This window comes from Triticum dicoccoides, chromosome 3A, assembly GCF_002162155.2.
Source record: "Triticum dicoccoides isolate Atlit2015 ecotype Zavitan chromosome 3A, WEW_v2.0, whole genome shotgun sequence".
Classification (NCBI taxonomy): Eukaryota; Viridiplantae; Streptophyta; class Magnoliopsida; order Poales; family Poaceae; genus Triticum; species Triticum dicoccoides.
In genome coordinates this window covers 572,007,222-572,025,621 of record NC_041384.1, presented here as the reverse complement: position 1 = coordinate 572,025,621, position 18,400 = coordinate 572,007,222, and the positions used below count along the sequence as shown (strand labels likewise).

General features: G+C 45.9%; 1 pseudogene; it reads right to left on the bottom strand.

Annotated features, from left to right (window-relative positions):
* Positions 1 to 207: 207 nt before the first annotated feature.
* The window catches only part of LOC119272579, a 33,152-nt pseudogene continuing 14,959 nt past the window's right edge, over positions 208 to 18,400 (bottom strand).

Genomic DNA, 18,400 nt, shown 5'->3' with positions numbered 1-18,400 from the left:
TTTCCTTGGGATGTTTCTCTCGGAATTGCTGGATTAGGAGTTGACACTGCCGAGTGGTGTGCTTCAGATAAATGAAATTACCCTCTTCATCTTTTTTGTTGTGGATGTGGCATGGCAGATCCAGCACGTCATTTCCATCTTGATCTTTTACTTTCTTGGGGTTCCATGGCCCTTTGGGCTTCCCCTTGAACTTTCCTTGAACCACAGCTAAGGCTTCACCAGGAGCAGCTAGCTCGGCCTTGCGCTTCTGTTTCCAACCGGAGTTTCCTCCTCCGGCTTCATGGGCGACTGCTTTGTGCTTGCCACTCTGGAGTCGTTCTTCTTCTTCACCATTGGCATACTTGGTGGCAATCTCCATCATCCGAGTCAGAGTCATATTTCCTGTCCGACCGAATTTCAGATTCAACTCCCGATACCTGACACCTTCCTTAAAGGCACAAATTGCCTGATGATTAGACACATCCTCCACCATGTGGTGCAGGGTGATCTATCTCTGGATATAATCCCTCAAAGTTTCATTCAGTTTCTAAACACAACACTGTAATTCTGTCAAACCTGCCGGCCGTTTGCAAGTGCCCTCGAATGTTCTGACAAACACCCGGGTGAGATCTTCCCAAGTATAAATACTGCTAGGTGCCAACTGATTCAGCCATGCTCTAGCCGAGCCCTCCAACATCAGAGGAAGGTGTTTCATGGCCACTTCATCATTGCCGCCACCAATCTGGACAGCCACTCGGTAGTCTTCAAGCCAGGTGTCAGGCTTGGACTCACCAGTGAACTTACTGACTCCAGTCGCCAACTTGAAGTTGGGGGGAATCACTGCAGCCCTGATGGCTCTGCTGAAGCACTCTGGACCTAAGACATGCACCCTGCTGCTGGTTTGCGAATCCCTGTCATGGCCCTCTCGGTGAGCTCTGTTTCTGTCGACCAAGCCCTAAACGAGAATAGATCTCACATCAAAGCCTGGCTCCCTGGGGTCGACTGGAATTCCTCGCCCAATGCTGTGAGGGTGCCTGTCTTCATGCTGCCGAGGCACGTACGACCCACTCCTTGGGGGAGGCGTGGGCAGTCGACGATGATCATCGCGATCGACTCGGTGATCATACTGCTCACGGTTTCTGTACTGATCTTGTCGATCTCCACGTCCCTCACGCCTCGGGGGCGATCTTGGGCTGTGGGCCGACTGAACTATGTCTGCAACCACAGATCTGCTATGGATCCTATTCCGCGACTGAGATACGGTTGTGCTCTGTTCTCCCGCCGCCCGGAGCAAAGCTCGAATCTGCACCAAACCTCGGCCAGCTTCTGACTGGGAAGGTTGGATCGACTCCGCTATCCGGGCAGCAGCTGCTAGATTCTGGATCAGGGTTCAGTATACCTGAGTCAGAGGTGGAAAAAGCTGGCGTCGACTGGATTCGGGAGCACGTTGCCGAGCGCGAACATCGAGTGCTCGTTGGAGGTTCTCCAATCGAGTGCGCTCAGCCAAGTTGGCCAAGCGTGCCTACTCCAAGGCCTGGGCCTCAGGGGTTTCTCCAACTATAGGAGTGTGCAGTGCATCCATGTTCCGGCGGTGAAGTTTCTCCCTCTGCTACGAAGAGAGGGGTTTAGGGCGGTACTCTTCATGAACGCGCGACGGATTGCCGTCCCCATCACCTCCGTCTTCACGGGTGAAGCCAGGAGGACCGCGTGGTCCATTGACCATCAAAACTTCTGCCGCTGGGTCGCTGCTGTTGCACTCAGATGCAGTCTCTATGGAGCCAGTCGACAGATCGAACAAGTCGTAGAGAGTTTCGTCGGTCTCGATTGCCGCGACTTGAGGGGTGGCCGACTGGCGGGCCACCGCATGCCTCACCCATCACTGAAGCCTCGACCGACCCAAACGTTTGCTCCGGCGGGCCGCAGGGAGGGGGAAAGCTGCTGGAGCCGACTGATACTAGGTCGACGGCTGCCGCAGGAGGATGCCGCGGACGCACGCGTGAAAGTGCATCGCCCCGCGGACGAGGAGCGCATCGACGTCGAGTGGAGCCTCCTGAAGCCAAGCGGAGTCATCGGTGATAAACACGAGCGCGCCGAGACGGTTCTCGCGGCCCTCAGCCAAACCTCCGCCTGAGACCATGATGACGGGGATCGGAAAACATGCAACTTCTCCAAATAATCGCTAAGACACCTGCCCCAAGGTGGGCGCCAACTGTCATGGTTCTAAGCCTGACAGTAGAATAGGGGGTATGAATGTAGAGGCAAGATCCTAGCTATGGAGGAGTTGTACACGCGAGTTTTACGAGTTCATGCCCTTCTCGGAGGAAGTAACAGCCCTACGTCTCGGAGCCCGGAGGCGGTCGACTGGATATATGCATGTGAATTACAAAAGGTGTGAACCCTTGTCCCAGAGGAGGGGGTGGCTTATATAGAGTGCGCCAGGACCCCAGCTCCCCTCTGTTACACAGGGTTCAATGTTCATAAAGGAGGAGCGTTACTGGTAACGTCCGGAGTAAAGTGCTATAAATGATTATTAAAGGTATGACTTAAATCCTGACCGTTGCAGATTGAGTGGCTTCACATCTTCTGGTGGTCGAGTGGTTGTTCGCATGGTCGAGTGTCTTCAAAGCTATCGAGTGGAACATAACTTCATGGTCGAGTGGATGATGATCTCTCTTCGACTGCTTCTGGTTCTTTTAGAGATGTCCTTGGGGAGGGTATCTTGGACAGATCCATGACCCTACCCTAGGTACATAGATTTGTCAGGTATGGAATCAACACTTGACTTCGAAGCAACTCGAATACCACAAACCAAAAGAAAAACAAAGGATTGGCTTGCAAAATAAGCCGGAACGAACATATGATAGACCCCATATCGTATCATGTGTCTGTTGGAAAGATATTCTAGGAGCTACTTGAATTCCCACTTATAAACTCCCGAAACTTTCTGGTTATGCAATCCGGTGTTGAAGATACAGGGGAAGCATAATATCTCACCCAAACTAACAATTCCTACATCCAACTGTATCCATCCTTCAACACATAACCAACAAACCTTCAGAAATCATGTACCTCAACCTTCGAAAAGCATTCGTTATACGAGTTATGGCACTACTCTCAAACTCCCGCCCCAGTACTGGGTGGCATCGAGGTTATCTCACTAACAACTGCATAAAAGAGATTTTCGATGTCGGCGAACTCAGGTATTCCAGAACTGCAGAGATAAAATTGTGACGACAACACCTCGGAGCTCAACTCCCCGGGACACTGCCACAACCCCTAAATGCCAAGAGGCACCAAGAACGATGTTCTCGTCACAAGACTATCGGAACGATTCTAACATACCCGCGTGATCCTAAAAAAATCGTTAAATTTGAGGAGAAAAAAGTCAAAACTTCTACGTCAGGAGGCCTTACCAGAGCGACGAAGGGACTGAGGAGTAAAAGGAATCCTACTCTCCGATATATATAATCCTAAGACTCAGAACATTCTGTTCTAGACTCAACAACGTCAGCGATTCGATCAAGCAGGGGGCTCCTAAGTCAGGGATGGCTCTGATTACCAACTTGTAACACCCACAATGCGGCTATATCTCCCACGTGTCGGGGCATGACTTAGAGGCATAGCCGCATGGTAGGTTTGTCGCAAGAGGGGTAATCTTCACACAATCCCATGTACTCAATAAGAAAGGGATAAAGAGTTGGCTTACAATCGCCACTTCACACAAATACAAGTTTAACATACATCATCCAGAATACAATCAAGGTCTGACTACGGAACCAAAGTAAAAGAAGACAACCCCAAAAGCTAGATCCCCGATCGTCCCAACTGGGCTCCACTACTGATCATCCGGAAAAGACACAAAACAACGACTAAGATCTTCATCGAGCTCCCACTTGAGCTCGGTTGCGTCACCTGCACTGGCATCATCGGCACCTGCAACTGTTTGGAAGTATCTGTGAGTCACAAGGACTCAGCAATCTCACACCCGTGAGATCAAGACTATTTAAGCTTAAGGGTAGGATAGGGTAATGAGGTGGAGCTGCAGCAAGTACTAAGCATATATGGTGGCTAACATACGCAAATAAGAGCGAGAAGAGAAGCAATGCAGCGGTCGTGAACTAGAAGTGAGCCTGAAACTATTTACGTTCAAGCATAACACAAGAACCGTGTTCACTTCCCGGACTCCACCGGAAAGAGACCATCACGGCTACACACGCGGTTGTTGCATTTTAATTAAGTGTAGGGTCAAGTTCTCTACAACCGGATATTAAACAAATTCCCATCTACCACATAACTGCGGGCACGACTTTCGAAAGTTTATACCCTGCAGGGGTGTCCCAACTTACACTACCAGGGAAAACCCTAGTAGTAGCACGGGTTTAATGCCCACTAGTAGCGCAGGCTGTCGCGCTACTAATAAGGCACTACAGCTATTACTTAGCAGTAGCGCGTGCGACATGCGCTACTGCTAAGACACATAGCGGCAGCTCTTGTTCTCTCCCGCGCTGCTGCTAATCTAGCTAGTTGCAGCGTGTTTACTATCCATCGCTACTAGTATTCTTTTTTATTTTTTTATTTTTAGTGTATTTATACGCCGTTATACAAATTTTGGTACAATACCAATTATGAAGTTTATATCATTATGTCCATAACAGTGTGTCAAATGAAGGTGGATTAGGTTCAAGTGGAGGCAATATGTGGTGCATGTCAAAAGTATACTACTAATCCAAACTTGATATAGTTTGGACTAGTAGTACTTTTGATGTGCACCACATGTTGCCTCCACTTGAATCTAATCCGCCAGCACAAGCTATTTAATCATGATTATAGTCATTACCACCAACAATATTTATTTAATCACCATAGTCATAGTGTAGCACATCATCATCCGATCAAACTTATTCTAGCTAGCTAATCACCACCAACACTAGATGCGGTAGCTATCTAATCACCACCAATACTAGCTAATAATAATCATTATAGTCATAGTGTAGCACATCATCATCTTCAAACTCATTTCTAGCTAGCTAATCACTCCTGCGGCTCTCTCTCAGGTAAAATAACATAAAACATGTGTAGCTCTCCTCCTTCATCAAGTTGGAGCATGCAGATGAATCTGTCTCCTAATCGTGGGCTGCGCTTCTGATGGCTGCCCCTAGTACTTCTCTACGCTCCTCCATCACAAATTTGGTCGAGTCTTTCACTATTAAGCATTGCTCGCTATTAGAAATCCTGAATGCACTAAAGTGCATTGTAGGATATCTTGGCCGTAAGCTAACACTACTCATGCTACCTTTAGTCTCGATCCCATGAGGCACAACATTCATCGGGAGTCCCTGTTGAAGAACATCGTATAGTAACTTACTTAGCAATGAAGTTTAGCTTAAAAAATAATGTATGCAAAAGATGCACTAAGGACAAATAGTAAAAATCTTACCATCTTTCCTAAATAGATGTGACCGTAGTTCATTACGAATACTATTGGTCGCATGTTTTCAGTACTAACATTTCTAAGTGCAAGAAGAAAATTTGTCTTGACATTATCAAGATCCTCAAGCCATGAAACATAATGACTTAGCTCCTCGCAGTTTAGTTCAGCCCCGGGACAGTAGTAGGTCCTGTCTACCAAGCGCTGGACATGTTTGCTTGAACGGAAATAAGCTGACAATAGAAATTAGTTGTCAACTATTTTTGAATGAACAATATCAAAGACATAAATATGGTTGAGAAACTCACAGAATGGTATAACTGGAAGCGTCTGCACATCGACCCAGATGTCGATATTACCTTCAATATCATCTTCCGGATGAATATCAAAGGTGATAACCATATCAGGCTCAAATGCATAAGTCTTGCATAGTGCTCGCCAAGTTTTGCATCCAAAATAGGTATTGTCGTCTGTGTTGTATAATTTTGCGTGGAAAATACAACCATGCTCGGTCTTCAAGTAAACTTTCTTTACCTCCATAGTACGACTGAAACCTATCTTATCCAAGACAAAAACTCTTGCATGGCAGGGGATACGCTAGTAGAATAGTAAAAAATAAATAAATTATAAGTTGAAGCAAATGAAGCAGATGACATGCTTAATTACGAAAAAAGACTTGTCGTTGTGACTTACTGTATCCACTTCGAAATTCACGTCCAGCTTGATGCTGAAGCGCCTATCATCATCTAGGAAGATTCCGTCGCACATGCCGCGCTCGTCTTCACAGTATTTGCAAATACCAAAATCCTTTTCGTTGTGAGACATTTGCTATGTTCATAGTTGAAACATTAATTGAAAATCGATCGAAGACAACTACCAGGATACTCAAAATATCTTATAGTACTCATATTGACATGAGCATTCAATAAGCAAAACCAAATCATAAAATAAATAAGTATTCAAATTAGCATACATTCAATAAGCAAAAGTAAATCATCTCATGCGTCCGTACATCGTCGAATATTATCACTAATACATCCGGAATAGTATCATACATATAACATCACTAATACAACTAAAACCCTAGCGCACGACGGGTATCGGCGCGGGCGGTGGACACCCAAAGAGAAGGAACCATCACAGGATCATAGCTCCAGTGAGATCCCTGGAGAACCTGCCAGGTATTGGAGAACCTGTGCTCCAACGCAAACAAGTAGCGACGGACGTGCGCGTCCTCCTCACTGACACGGTGACGCACCACCTCCGTGGGGTCCTCGAGCCTCTGGACCATCACTGGCCAACGCGACCGCCACCAAAGAAGGTTCGGGTCAACGACAGGCTGGCTCCTCACCAACCTGCGCCCCCGGTAGGTAGCACCTCCCAGTACCACCCCGGCGGAGCCTAGTCCCGGACATGGCCCATCTGGTGACGCAGGTGTCCTCCGCCGACTCGACGACGAGGATGCGGGATAGGCATCGTCGACGTCGATGCGGGAAAAATTGCTTTAACTAAAAAAATAACAACAAATGTGACATGTTCAACTAGTTCTATTAATTCAACTAGTTCTTACGATTAAATCTAGTTAATTAATTCTATACCTAATAAAATGAATAATGACATAAAAAAGGCCTATACTTTGCAGGAATGTTGACTCCTTCCCGGTGCGGCAAATCCTGGGCACTCGATATGTCCTAGTTTGTAGCACAAGTCATGCCGAAATTCATGGAAAATTTCGGCATGACTTTTACTAAAAAGTGGAAAAATTGAGAACCTGAAATTTGCCGGAACGGAAATGAATCAACATTCCGGCAAAACATAGGCCACTCGACTTCATTCCTTGGAAACAACAAAGCCACTTGGGCACAATCGAACCACTTCAATAATGGAATATGCAAATGAACATCAATTACATATATCATATAACAACAATCTTGTTTTTTGTTTACATAGCAACAATTAGTTTAACCAAGTTTTTGAAAGAAAAACAATTCTGTTTTTTGTATTTTGAATGAAATTACTGTTTAGGCATTTTCATAAAAAAATGCCCTAGCTAATTTCCTAAAAAAATTGCTAATCATTTTTCCTAAATGCTAAAAAATGCCTACTGCCCTAAACAAATCTAGGGTTCATATGAACACCTAGGGTTCATATGAACATCAACACAACATCAACACGTATATGAATTGCCCTAGCAGAGAGAGATGAGGGTAGGGGAGAGGAGAGGCAGAGCCTTACGGTGACTGCGGCGAGGGAGGGTCAGGCGGTGTCGAGGACGGGGTCGGGGCTCGGGCGTGCGGCGGAGGGCGGCGTCGATGTTGGGGTCGGGGGCGGCGTCGAGGTCGGGGCGATGAAAGTGCTAGTGATCGACTAGAGGGGGGGTGAACAGGCGATTTTTATGAAAGTCTACAAAACATGGAAGTTTTGAAGACAAACGATAGAAATAAACCTATTACCATGCAGCGGAAGGTAGACTACACTAAGTAAGCCATAGTCAAGTATTCAATGAAATGAAAGCACAAAGACTAATAGCAGCTAGGCAGTATAGATCAGGATGGAAGATAGTATGAAGCCAATCAGAACAAGCAGTCACACAGTGAAGACAAATAGATAATGCAAACAGGCAATGACTTCACAAGGACCAATCTGCAAATAAAGAGATGGGAAGGATAGAACCAGTGGCTCGTTGAAGACAATGATTTGTTGGACCAGTTCCAGTTGCTGTGACAACTGTATGTCTGGTTAGGGAGGCTGAGATTCAACTTAGAAGACCGTGTCTTCACCTTATTCCCCTTGAGCTAAGGACACCCAGTCCTCGCCCAATCACTCTGGTAAGTCTTCAAGGTAGACTTCCAAACCTTCACAGACTTTGTTCACCGGCGATCCACAATGACTCTTGGATGCTCAGAACGCGATGCCTAACCAGCTGGAGGATTCACAATCCTCAAGTGTAATAAGTCTTCAGATCACACAGACAGGAAGACTTTAGTGATGCCTAACACTCTTTGGCTCTGGGTGTTTAGGGCTTTGTCCTCGCAAGGAATTCTCTCTCAAAGGCTTCGAGGTGGGTTGCTCTCAAATGACAAAAGCCGTACACTAACTCTGAGCAGCCAACCAATTTATGGTGTAGGGGGTGGGCTATTTATAGCCACTAGGCAACCTGACCTGATTTTTCCGAAATGACCCTGGGCCACTAAGGAACTAACACGTGTTCCAACTGTCATATTTCAAACACACACGGCAACTTTACTTGAGCTACAAGCAAAGCTGACTTATCCAGCTCTGGATAAGATTTGCTCTCATTGTCTTCGCTCGAAGACATAGGATTTTGGTTAAGCATCACTTCAGTCATTCTGACTGGTTCACTAGGACCCCACTTAACAGTACGGTGGTTCTTATGACTCAACAAAGAAGAAAAAGAACGATGAAACAACTAAGTCTTCGCGCTCCATAGTCTTCACGCGATGTCTTCTCTTGTCACAGTCTTCAATGTGAATGTCTTCACATACCACCTTTGACTTCAATGTCTTCATACATTTTTAGGGGTCATCTCTGGTAGGAAAACCGAATCAATGAGGGACTTCTACCTATGTTATCCTGCAATTCTCACAAACACATTAGTCCCTCAACCAGGTTTGTCGTCAATACTCCAAAACCAACTAGGGGTGGCACTAGATGCACTTACAATCTCCCCCTTTTTGGTGATTGATGACAAACTGGTTGAAGTTTTCAACGGGGAATAAAATATGTGAAATTGTAAAGGATAGGGTATTGTCTTCATAAGTGGCAAAGGCTCCCCCTGAAGATGTGCATATAAGTAATTTGCTTTTGGAATGCAAATGCACATGGCAGGTTGTACTTGTGGAGATCCTCTTCAACTTATGATGACAATTCATCATGCATGATTTGATATTACGAAGATAATGACATGCATAATGAAAAATGGACGTCTGCAAAATGACCTAAGTGCGGAAGTTATCATCGCAAATGTAGAATTTATCATCGCATCACAGAATAGCAAATAAGTAGCAGACGACCATCGAGTTTAAGTGTTACAACTCAAAGAACCAAATGTATCAAAAAGCGAGAGTTGTAAGCACTTGGCAAAAGTAGCAAAAAGTAAAGCAACCACCCATATGGACCCGCTTGAAGACTATCAACTCATATGCTTCTCCCCCTTTTGTCAGTAAGGACCAAAAAGGTTTGAAGACATAGAGCGCCTACTCATTCCCATGAGGTGCAGGCGAATCAGCAGGGTCGTCGTTGAGGTTCGGTGGTGTAGAAGAACTCGATGCAGTGTTGACACGCGCTGAAGTTGGAGGAGGTGAAGTGGCATCATCTTGGTCATCGATGACTCTGGCATTCAGCATCGCAGCTGAGGACGAATAGTCAATGTCTTCAAGTGAGGGAGTCCGACGCAAGTGAGCATTCCTTGGAGGAGTTGAGTCAAACTTGAATCTTTCTGTGAAGCCATCGTCTTGCATATCAGCTTCAGCACTAAGTAATGTCAAACTCTTCCAAGACCTCCGACAGGTTTCATGTGTGACAAAGGCATTCTTGGTGGCAAGATTGCGAATGCGATTGACGTCCACCAAGAGGCTTTGCATCTGACGCTTAAGCCAGTTGTGATGCTCATCATGTTTCTGATGTAGCACGATGAGAAGCTCTTGGTCATTCAGAACACGAGATCGCTTCCAAGGCCTTTGGGCAATGGTGCTTCCAGTGGCGTCAGTTTGAGCGCGAGGGGCACGTGTGTTACCAGCCAAGGGATAAACACGAGAGACTGCCTGAACTCCTTTAATAGGCTGGGTGAAGCTTTGACAATCAGCATTGTGAAGATAAATCGGATCCTTAGCAGGCTCTGGGTAAATAGCTTCAACAGACAGATCAACCTCTAGCAAGAATTTAAGATGATTGCGCGCAGACGGCTGATAGTTGAAGGCAGAGTGAAGCTTGATAAGATGCATTACCCATGGAGCATAGAACTTCAGACCAAAAATGTCGGAGCCAGATGCAGCCAATTGCCTGATGAAGAACTCTTGAGCATTGAAGCTGATGCCATTGAAGATATAGAAAACCAAAGTCTTCATTGTTCCTTCAAGCTTCGCTGCAGATGAATGTCCTTTGACAGGCCATAGAGTTTTTCTGATGATATGGTAAATGGTGCGAGGCAGATACTCTAGGTCTTCAACAAAGAATTCAGATGGGTAGTCAGCGTCGTGAGGCAAAGGCTTCATCATGCTCAGCATTTGGCTCATGTTGGGTTCTGGCTTCTGAAAAATGCTCTCCAAAGCATTCTGGTGTTGTTGACAACCTGGTTCATAGTATTCACCAGGAGTGGGCAGGGCTGTGAGCTCAATGATATCAAGAGCTTTGGCTTCATGATGGACATTGCCTGTCATCCACTCAAGGACCCAAATCTTCGGATCCCTGTTGTGGCCTCGAATGTGAAGAGTTGCATAAAACTGTAATAGAAGCTCTTCATTCCAGTGTTCCTTGTCTGTGACAAATTGCAGGAGTCCAGCATCTCTGAAGCAATCCAACGCTTCTTCTAGACAGGGCAGGCCAGCTATAGCTTCAGTGTCGAGACGCATATGTGGAAATATGCGCCCTTGATTGTATAAGATGCATGAATAGTAGCTGCGCTGCTGATAGCTCCAGAACCGATCCGATGAAATGCGAGGTTTGGAGTAAGGGTTCTTGGCACTGTTGAAGAAGGTGTTATGTGCCACGAAGCCATTCACATTGAAGACCCCAGGTGAGGTTGCAGTGCCTGGGAATCTTGGAAGTCTTGACTTGGGCTTCTGGACTTGAGGCCTGTGCTTGACATGATAGTCAAATTGTGGACCCGCAGCAGGTGGAGGAACCAGAATGGGCCATCGGACCATAACAGGTTGACCACGATCAAATGCCAGCTCAACAGTATGAGGTCTTGGAGGGGGTACATGAGCATTGGCATTTTCGTTGACATGGTCTGCAAGTGGCACAATAGCTTCAGGAGGAATGATTATGTCTGGTGCTGCATTGGCTTCAGGCAGCGGATTTGCTTCGAGTGCTGCATTGGCTTCAGGTGCATTCACTTCAGGCACCACATTGGCTTCAGGCACCACATTAGCTTCAGCCATGACAACGTCATTGGCTTCTGTGTTGATGTTGGTGGACGCCTCAGTATTGGTAACCTCCACTTCAGGAGCTGGAGGGTCGGACACGTTCTCCTCGAGAACAACTTCAGGGTTGGACGGGGGTGTAGCAACTCTTTCTTCATCACGTGGTTCTACTTCTTCATCGGCTGATGCAGCCAGAATATGTTCAGCCGTTTTGGCTCCAGACTCAGAGACGTTCACAGTTGGAGTGGCTTCTGGGAACACTTGATGTGCAACAAATTGGTGATGCACTTCTCCTTCTGGAATGCTTGGAAGAGTGACTTGGGGCTTTGGTCCTTTGCGAAGCCTGCGTAACGCTGGCGACGCCTGTGGATATGGAGTTGGCTGGGCCTCAAAGTCATCGTCGTCTTGCACTGGTGAGGTGACTTGTGGTTGGGGAGTACTTGGGGTGTCTTGTTCTTGTGGGTGATCAGCCCACGATGCATCCTGAGCAGTTGGCGTTAGAGGACGACCAATCCTGATGAGCTCGATGTGCGTGAGCACAGGCGATGATACCAAATTGTGCTTGATCTAAGGAAGGACTTCATCATCTTCAACATTGTCGTGAGGACCAATGTCTTTAGCTGCGATGGGGTCAACAGTTGGATTTTCTTCAGCTTCAGGTGCCTCTGTGGAAGCAGGCTCATGAACTATCAACCGGCGCTCTCGATGTTCAGACGCAGGACGAACCACTGAGATTGGCTCGACAACAAGGGGCTCTGTGGGAGCAGCCCGGTCTCTCTTCTTTGTTTTTCTTTTCTTAGTTGGGGGAGCATCATCAGTGGTGGCTTTGGTCTTGAGCTTTCTGGCTTCGGCTTCATCTGCCCTAGTTTTCTTGAATTCTGAAGCCACTGTGGGGACCTTAGGCTTTGAGCATGTCATACTGGCTGGGAAGACAATGCGAGGTTCTTGCTGCCTTGATGCTTCTGATTCTGCCACAGCTGGCTTCTTCTTCTTCTTGGCAGCCATTATGGGGTCGATGCCTGGTCGCCCCAAGGCCTTGAGCTTTTCAGCTTCATTGTAGCCTTGAACACATTTGGCAGCAAGATTCTTCATGCGCTCATGAGAACCTTTTGCTTCTTCACGTTTCTTGTGGAATGCCTCCTTGAGCTCATGCATCATGACCTTGAAGTTTTGAATGTCTTCAACATTGAGCTTGGCCATGTGCTTCTTGAACTGAGCCTTTTCTTAATCAATCTTATGCTTCAGCTCAACAATTTTCTGAGCTAGAGCCAGCTCAGGAGCAATGGCTCCATGGAAGGAGACGCTAAGGCCAATGGGAAGCTGAAGATCATCAAAGCTGGCATCTGGGCTGTCAAACCACTCATCAATAAACTTGTTTAAGATTTCCACATCAAAGAGAGGAAGATCATTGAAGATTTCCGCCTCTTGCTTGCTCTTGATCAACTGCTCAAGAGCGTCATCGCCAAGATCGTCGTCGCTGGAGAGATCAATGGTGTCATTCTCGTTTCTCAAAACAGCAGCAGTGGTCAGTACTTGACCAGTGGGTTGCCTGGGCTTTTTCAACTTGGCAGACTTGGAGATGCGTGAGAGATCTTCAGACTGCACACTGACTTCAGGAGGTGCAGTGGCCAGAGGCTTCGCCCGTGAGACCTTTGGTGTAGATGAGGGCTTTGAAGCCTTTGGTACTGAAGAGGGCTTTGAAGCCTTGGGTTTCATTTGCTTCACAGGCTTTGGTGGTGCAGGCGCTTCGTTAGAATCAGCGTCGTCTGCAGGTTGATACACGTCTGCCCCTTGAACCTTTATGTGAGTGATGAGACCTTCTAAGTTGTAGAAGAGCCCAACCAGATTGGGTTCAGCTTCGCGTGTGCCATCAGCACGTGGCGCAGAGGGGCCTGGGTTGAAGTCTAATCCCAAAGACTTCTTGTTTTCCTTGGCCGAGTTCTTTGCAAACTGATAGTTGCGCTTGAAGAGATTATCTTCTCGACACCATAACAGAGAGGATGGGTCGGCATTAGCAGGCTAAGGTCCACGAATCATGCAGGGGTAGAAGCCTTGAGCAATAGCTTCAGACTTCGACTTGGGCTGAAGACCTTTGTATATTATATCTCCCTAGGGGCCCTTGATGGCACTCTTCTCAGCATATTCATCGGTGATGAATCTGTACTTGAACCATTCCTCTGCCCAATGTCTTCGAATCCATTGGATTCGGTTCTTGCGTTCTCCATAGGTCTCTTCTGGATCTGACTTGTATAGCTCATAGAGATCCGGTGGCAGGTCCTTAGCAGTGTTTCCACGGTGTTGTCTGCCGCCCTTCCTGACTGATTTTTCTGTTGCCATGAAGTTTAGACTGAAAGGCTTCAAAACTGTCAAAGTCTTCCGTCTACTGGTCAGACAAGAACTGGCTTCAGGAGAATTTATATGATGCTGTAAGAACTCTGCAAATGAATGGAGACTATGATAACCAAGGGATTCTCCCACGGACATGTACCTGTGACAGCATTAGAGGTGCGAGGGAAGGGGAAAAGGTCATATGCATTCTCAGAAGATTTTGAAGATAAATCAGTTTATAAGACATTGACCTCATAGTGCGAAGACATTCACTCATATTTAGAGAATTGGTTCCAGATTTGTACGAATCCACGAATAAGTACAAGTGAGGAATCTAACTACTTTGTGAAGCATAAGTGAACATACTAGGCATGCTATGAGATGCAGAATGAGATAGATCCAACTTGTGGGAACAGAAACCACTTGTGGTTGAAAAGGATGAATCTATTGGATCAAAAAGACTGTAAAAGAGGTTTTATTTACCACACAAGGAACTGCTAGGCGGAATGGGAGAGGAGGCCGAGCAGTTCGATCTTCCGTGCCCTAACTTGGCGACGGAGGACACCTACGGCGTCGGCGGAGAAGACGATGTCCGCGGCCAGCATGAGGACGACGTCGGTGAGGTCGCGACAGCTAAGCACTTCATCGTCGGTGTCGTCGAGGGCTAGCGGTGGCGCTAGGGTTTGTGCGAGAGTGGAAGAAGAGATAATGACTAGGGTGAGGCGTGTATTTATAGAGATAGGGACGACACAACGTTATTACGCAGGTGCCCCTGGCGGTTCACATCTGAAGGACACGTGGCGATCATGCAACACATTGGAGGTTGTTCCATGTTCCCACGCACACCTGGATTGTCGGGTGGTCGTTCCACTTCTCCGGGTTTTAGGTAAAAAGGATTGAGCATTGAAAATAGATTAATGTTTGTCTCTGTGTCTCCTGCTGACAAGGACTCAGCGAAGACATTCGACAGTTTCAATAGAATGCATATGATTTGGATAGATAGACTTGAGACGGGAGCATAGAAAGGTTAGGGTCCGATCACATTCACTTAGTTCAAAAGATTCAACGTGAAGACATAGCTATAAGTGAATGTTGTAGAGTACAGAAACCAAATCAGTACATTTGAAGATAAACATGAGGCCATGTTAACATTGAAGACAAACAAAATGTGAAGACTTGCAAATGTAACGCCATGAGAAAAACTCTTCTAAAGGAAGAATTTGGTGGTGGTGTTACCCACCGTATAGGAAGTATTAGACCCAGACACGGCGCACAATTATCGTGGCGCTCCGAAGTCAAATTCCATGTTGATGTATTCACACTCAGAATGTAAGTCTTCATTGATTGAATATATACTTTACTTCGTGTGTTGCACATCTAAGTCTTCAACATGCATAAGTGTTAGGATGTGTGCCTGATCACAGAACATTTGAGGATTCCAAGATATTTAGCTCACACCGTAACTTGCAAAACCTTTTCTCATCCAAGGGCTTTGTGAAGATATCTTCCAGTTGCTCTTCAGTGTTGACATGTATGGTATCAATATCTTCCTTCATGACATGATCTCTGAGAAAGTGATGACGAATTTCAATGTGCTTTGTCTTCGAGTGCTGAACTGGGTTGTTAGCAATGCTAATGGCGCTTTCGTTGTCGCAGTAGAGTGGCACTTGCTTCAGATGAATGCCATAGTCTTTGAGTGTTCGCTTCATCCATAGAAGCTGAGCGCAGCAAGATCCAGCAGCAATGTATTCAGATTCAGCAGTGGAGAGAGATACACAGTTCTGTTTCTTTGAATACCAACATACAAGTGATCGTCCCAGAAAGTGACATATGCCTGATGTAGACTTGCGATCCACCTTGTCACCAGCATAATCAGCATTCGAGAATCCAACTAGATCAAACTCTGAGCCCTTTGGATACCATAATCCTAGTGTTGGGGTGTGAGCCAAATATCGAAGAATTCGCTTCACAGCTAAGTGATGCGATTCCTTTGGTGCCGCTTGGAATCGGGCACACATGCAAACACTAAGCATGATATCTGGCCTAGATGCACATAAATAAAGCAAAGAACCAATCATGGAGTGGTATACCTTTTGATCGAACTCTTTACCATTGTCATCGGGATCCAGATGGTGTTTAGCTGGCATTGGTGTCGTGTAACCTTTCCAGTCTTGCATTCCAAACTTCTTCAGGCAATCTTTGAGGTATTTCTCTTGAGATATGAAGATGTCGTTGCGTTGCTGTCGTATTTGAAGACCAAGGAAGAACTTCAACTCACCCATCATGGACATCTGATATTGCTCTTGCATTATGTATCCAAACTCATCACTGTATTTCTGATTAGTGCAGCCGAAGATAATGTCATCCACATATATTTGGCACACAAACGGTTCACCATCATATGTCTTCGTGAAGAGCGTGGGATCTAGGGAACCAGGTTTAAGCCTTTGCTCTTCATGAAGTCCTTGAGTGTGTCATACCAAGCACGAGAGGCTTGTTTGAGGCCATACAGTGCCTTGTTGAGCTTATACACCATGTTAGGATGTTTTGGATCTTCAAAGCCAGGCGGTTGTGCAACATACACTTCTTCTTCAATCTTGACATTGAGAAAAGCGCTCTTCACATCCATTTGATACAGAAGAATGTTATGACGATTTGCATAGGCCAGCAGTATGCATATAGCTTCAAGCCTAGCCACAGGAGCAAATGTTTCATTGAAGTCAATTTCTTCAACTTGAGTGTACCCTTGAGCAACGGGATGAGCTTTGTTTCTGACAACTTGACCATGCTCATCTTGCTTGTTGCGATATATCCATTTAGTGCCTATGATATTGTGCTTACGAGGATCAGGACCCTTGACCAGTTCCTATACATTATTCAGCTCAAATTGTTGAAGCTCTTCTTGCATAGCTTGAATCCATTCAGGTTCCATGAAGGCTTCATCAACTTTCTTGGGTTCAGATATTGAGACGAGTGCGAAGTGCCCACAGAAATTTGTTAGTTGTGTTGCCCTTGAACGAGTGAGTGGACCAGGTGCATTGATGCTATCAATTATTTTCTCAATCTGTACTTTATTTGCAACACGAGGATGAACAGGACGAAGATTTTGCTCTTGCTGATCATTGTCATCATTAGAAGGATTGTCTTTAGGCTGAGCATTGTCTTCAGGTTGATCAGGTGCAGAGATGATGAGTTCCTCTTCGTGTTGTGCTTCACACGGTATGATTTCTCCAGTTCCCATAAGCTTGATGGATTCACTGGATGGAATTTCATCTAGCACATTTGGCAGGTGCTCTCTTTGCGAGCCGTTAGTCTCATCGAACCGCACATCCACAGTTTCAACCACTTTATAGTGAAATAGGTTGAAGACTCTGTAGGAGTGCGAATCCTTTCCATATCCAAGCATAAAACCTTCAAGTGCTTTTGGTGCAAATTTTGAAGTGTGATGTGGATCCTTAATCCAGCACCTGGCACCAAATACTCTGAAGTAACTGACATTTGGCTTCTTACCAGAGAGGAGCTCATAGGATGTTTTGTTCAGAAGCTTGTGAAGATAGACACGGTTGATGATATGGCATGCAGTATCAATGGCTTCGGGCCAGAACTTTCTTGGAGTCTTGTATTCATCGAGCATCGACTGGGCCATCTCAATGAGTGTTCTGTTCTTGCGTTCCACGATGCCATTCTACTGTGGCGTGTACGGAGCTGAGAACTCATGAGTGATGCCCAAAGTATCAAGATAAGTGTCGAGGCCGGTGTTCTTGAATTCAGTGCCATTTTCACTTCTGATGTGCTTGATCTTGACGCCATAGTTGTTCATGGCTCGATTGGCAAAGCGTCTGAAGACATCCTGCACTTTAGTCTTGTAGAGGATTATATGCACCCATGTATATCTTGAATAATCATCAACAATGACGAAGCCATAGAGACAAGCAGTAGTGGTAAGAGTTGAGTAGTGAGTGGGACCGAAGAGGTCCATGTGTAGCAGTTCGAAAGGTTGAGTCATTGTCATGATTGTCTTTGAGGGATGCTTGGCCCTCGTTATCTTTCCAGCTTCGCAGGCACCGCATAAGTGATCTTTCTTGAACTTGACGCCCTCGATGCCTATGATATGCTTCTTCTTTGCAAGAGTGTGCAAGTTCCTCATGCCAGCATGCCCTAGCCTCCGATGCCAGAGCCAGCATTCTGAAGCTTTTGCAAGAAGACATACTGCAAGCTGTGGTCCTGCTGAGAAATCTACCATGTACAAATCATCTTTCCGATACCCTTCAAAGACTAGAGACTTGTCAGATTCCATTAGAACAAGGCAACGATATTTTCCAAACATCACAATCATGTTTAAATCACAAAGCATTGAGACATACATTAAGTTGAAACCAAGGGATTCAACAAGTATCACTTTATCCATGTGTTGATCCCTTGAGATTGCAACTCTACCTAGACCCAATACCTTGCTTTTACCAGTATCAGCAAATGTGATGTGACTTTTGTTAGATGGACGTAAGATTGACTCCATGAGAAGACTTCGCTTGCCAGTCATGTGATTAGTACATCCACTATC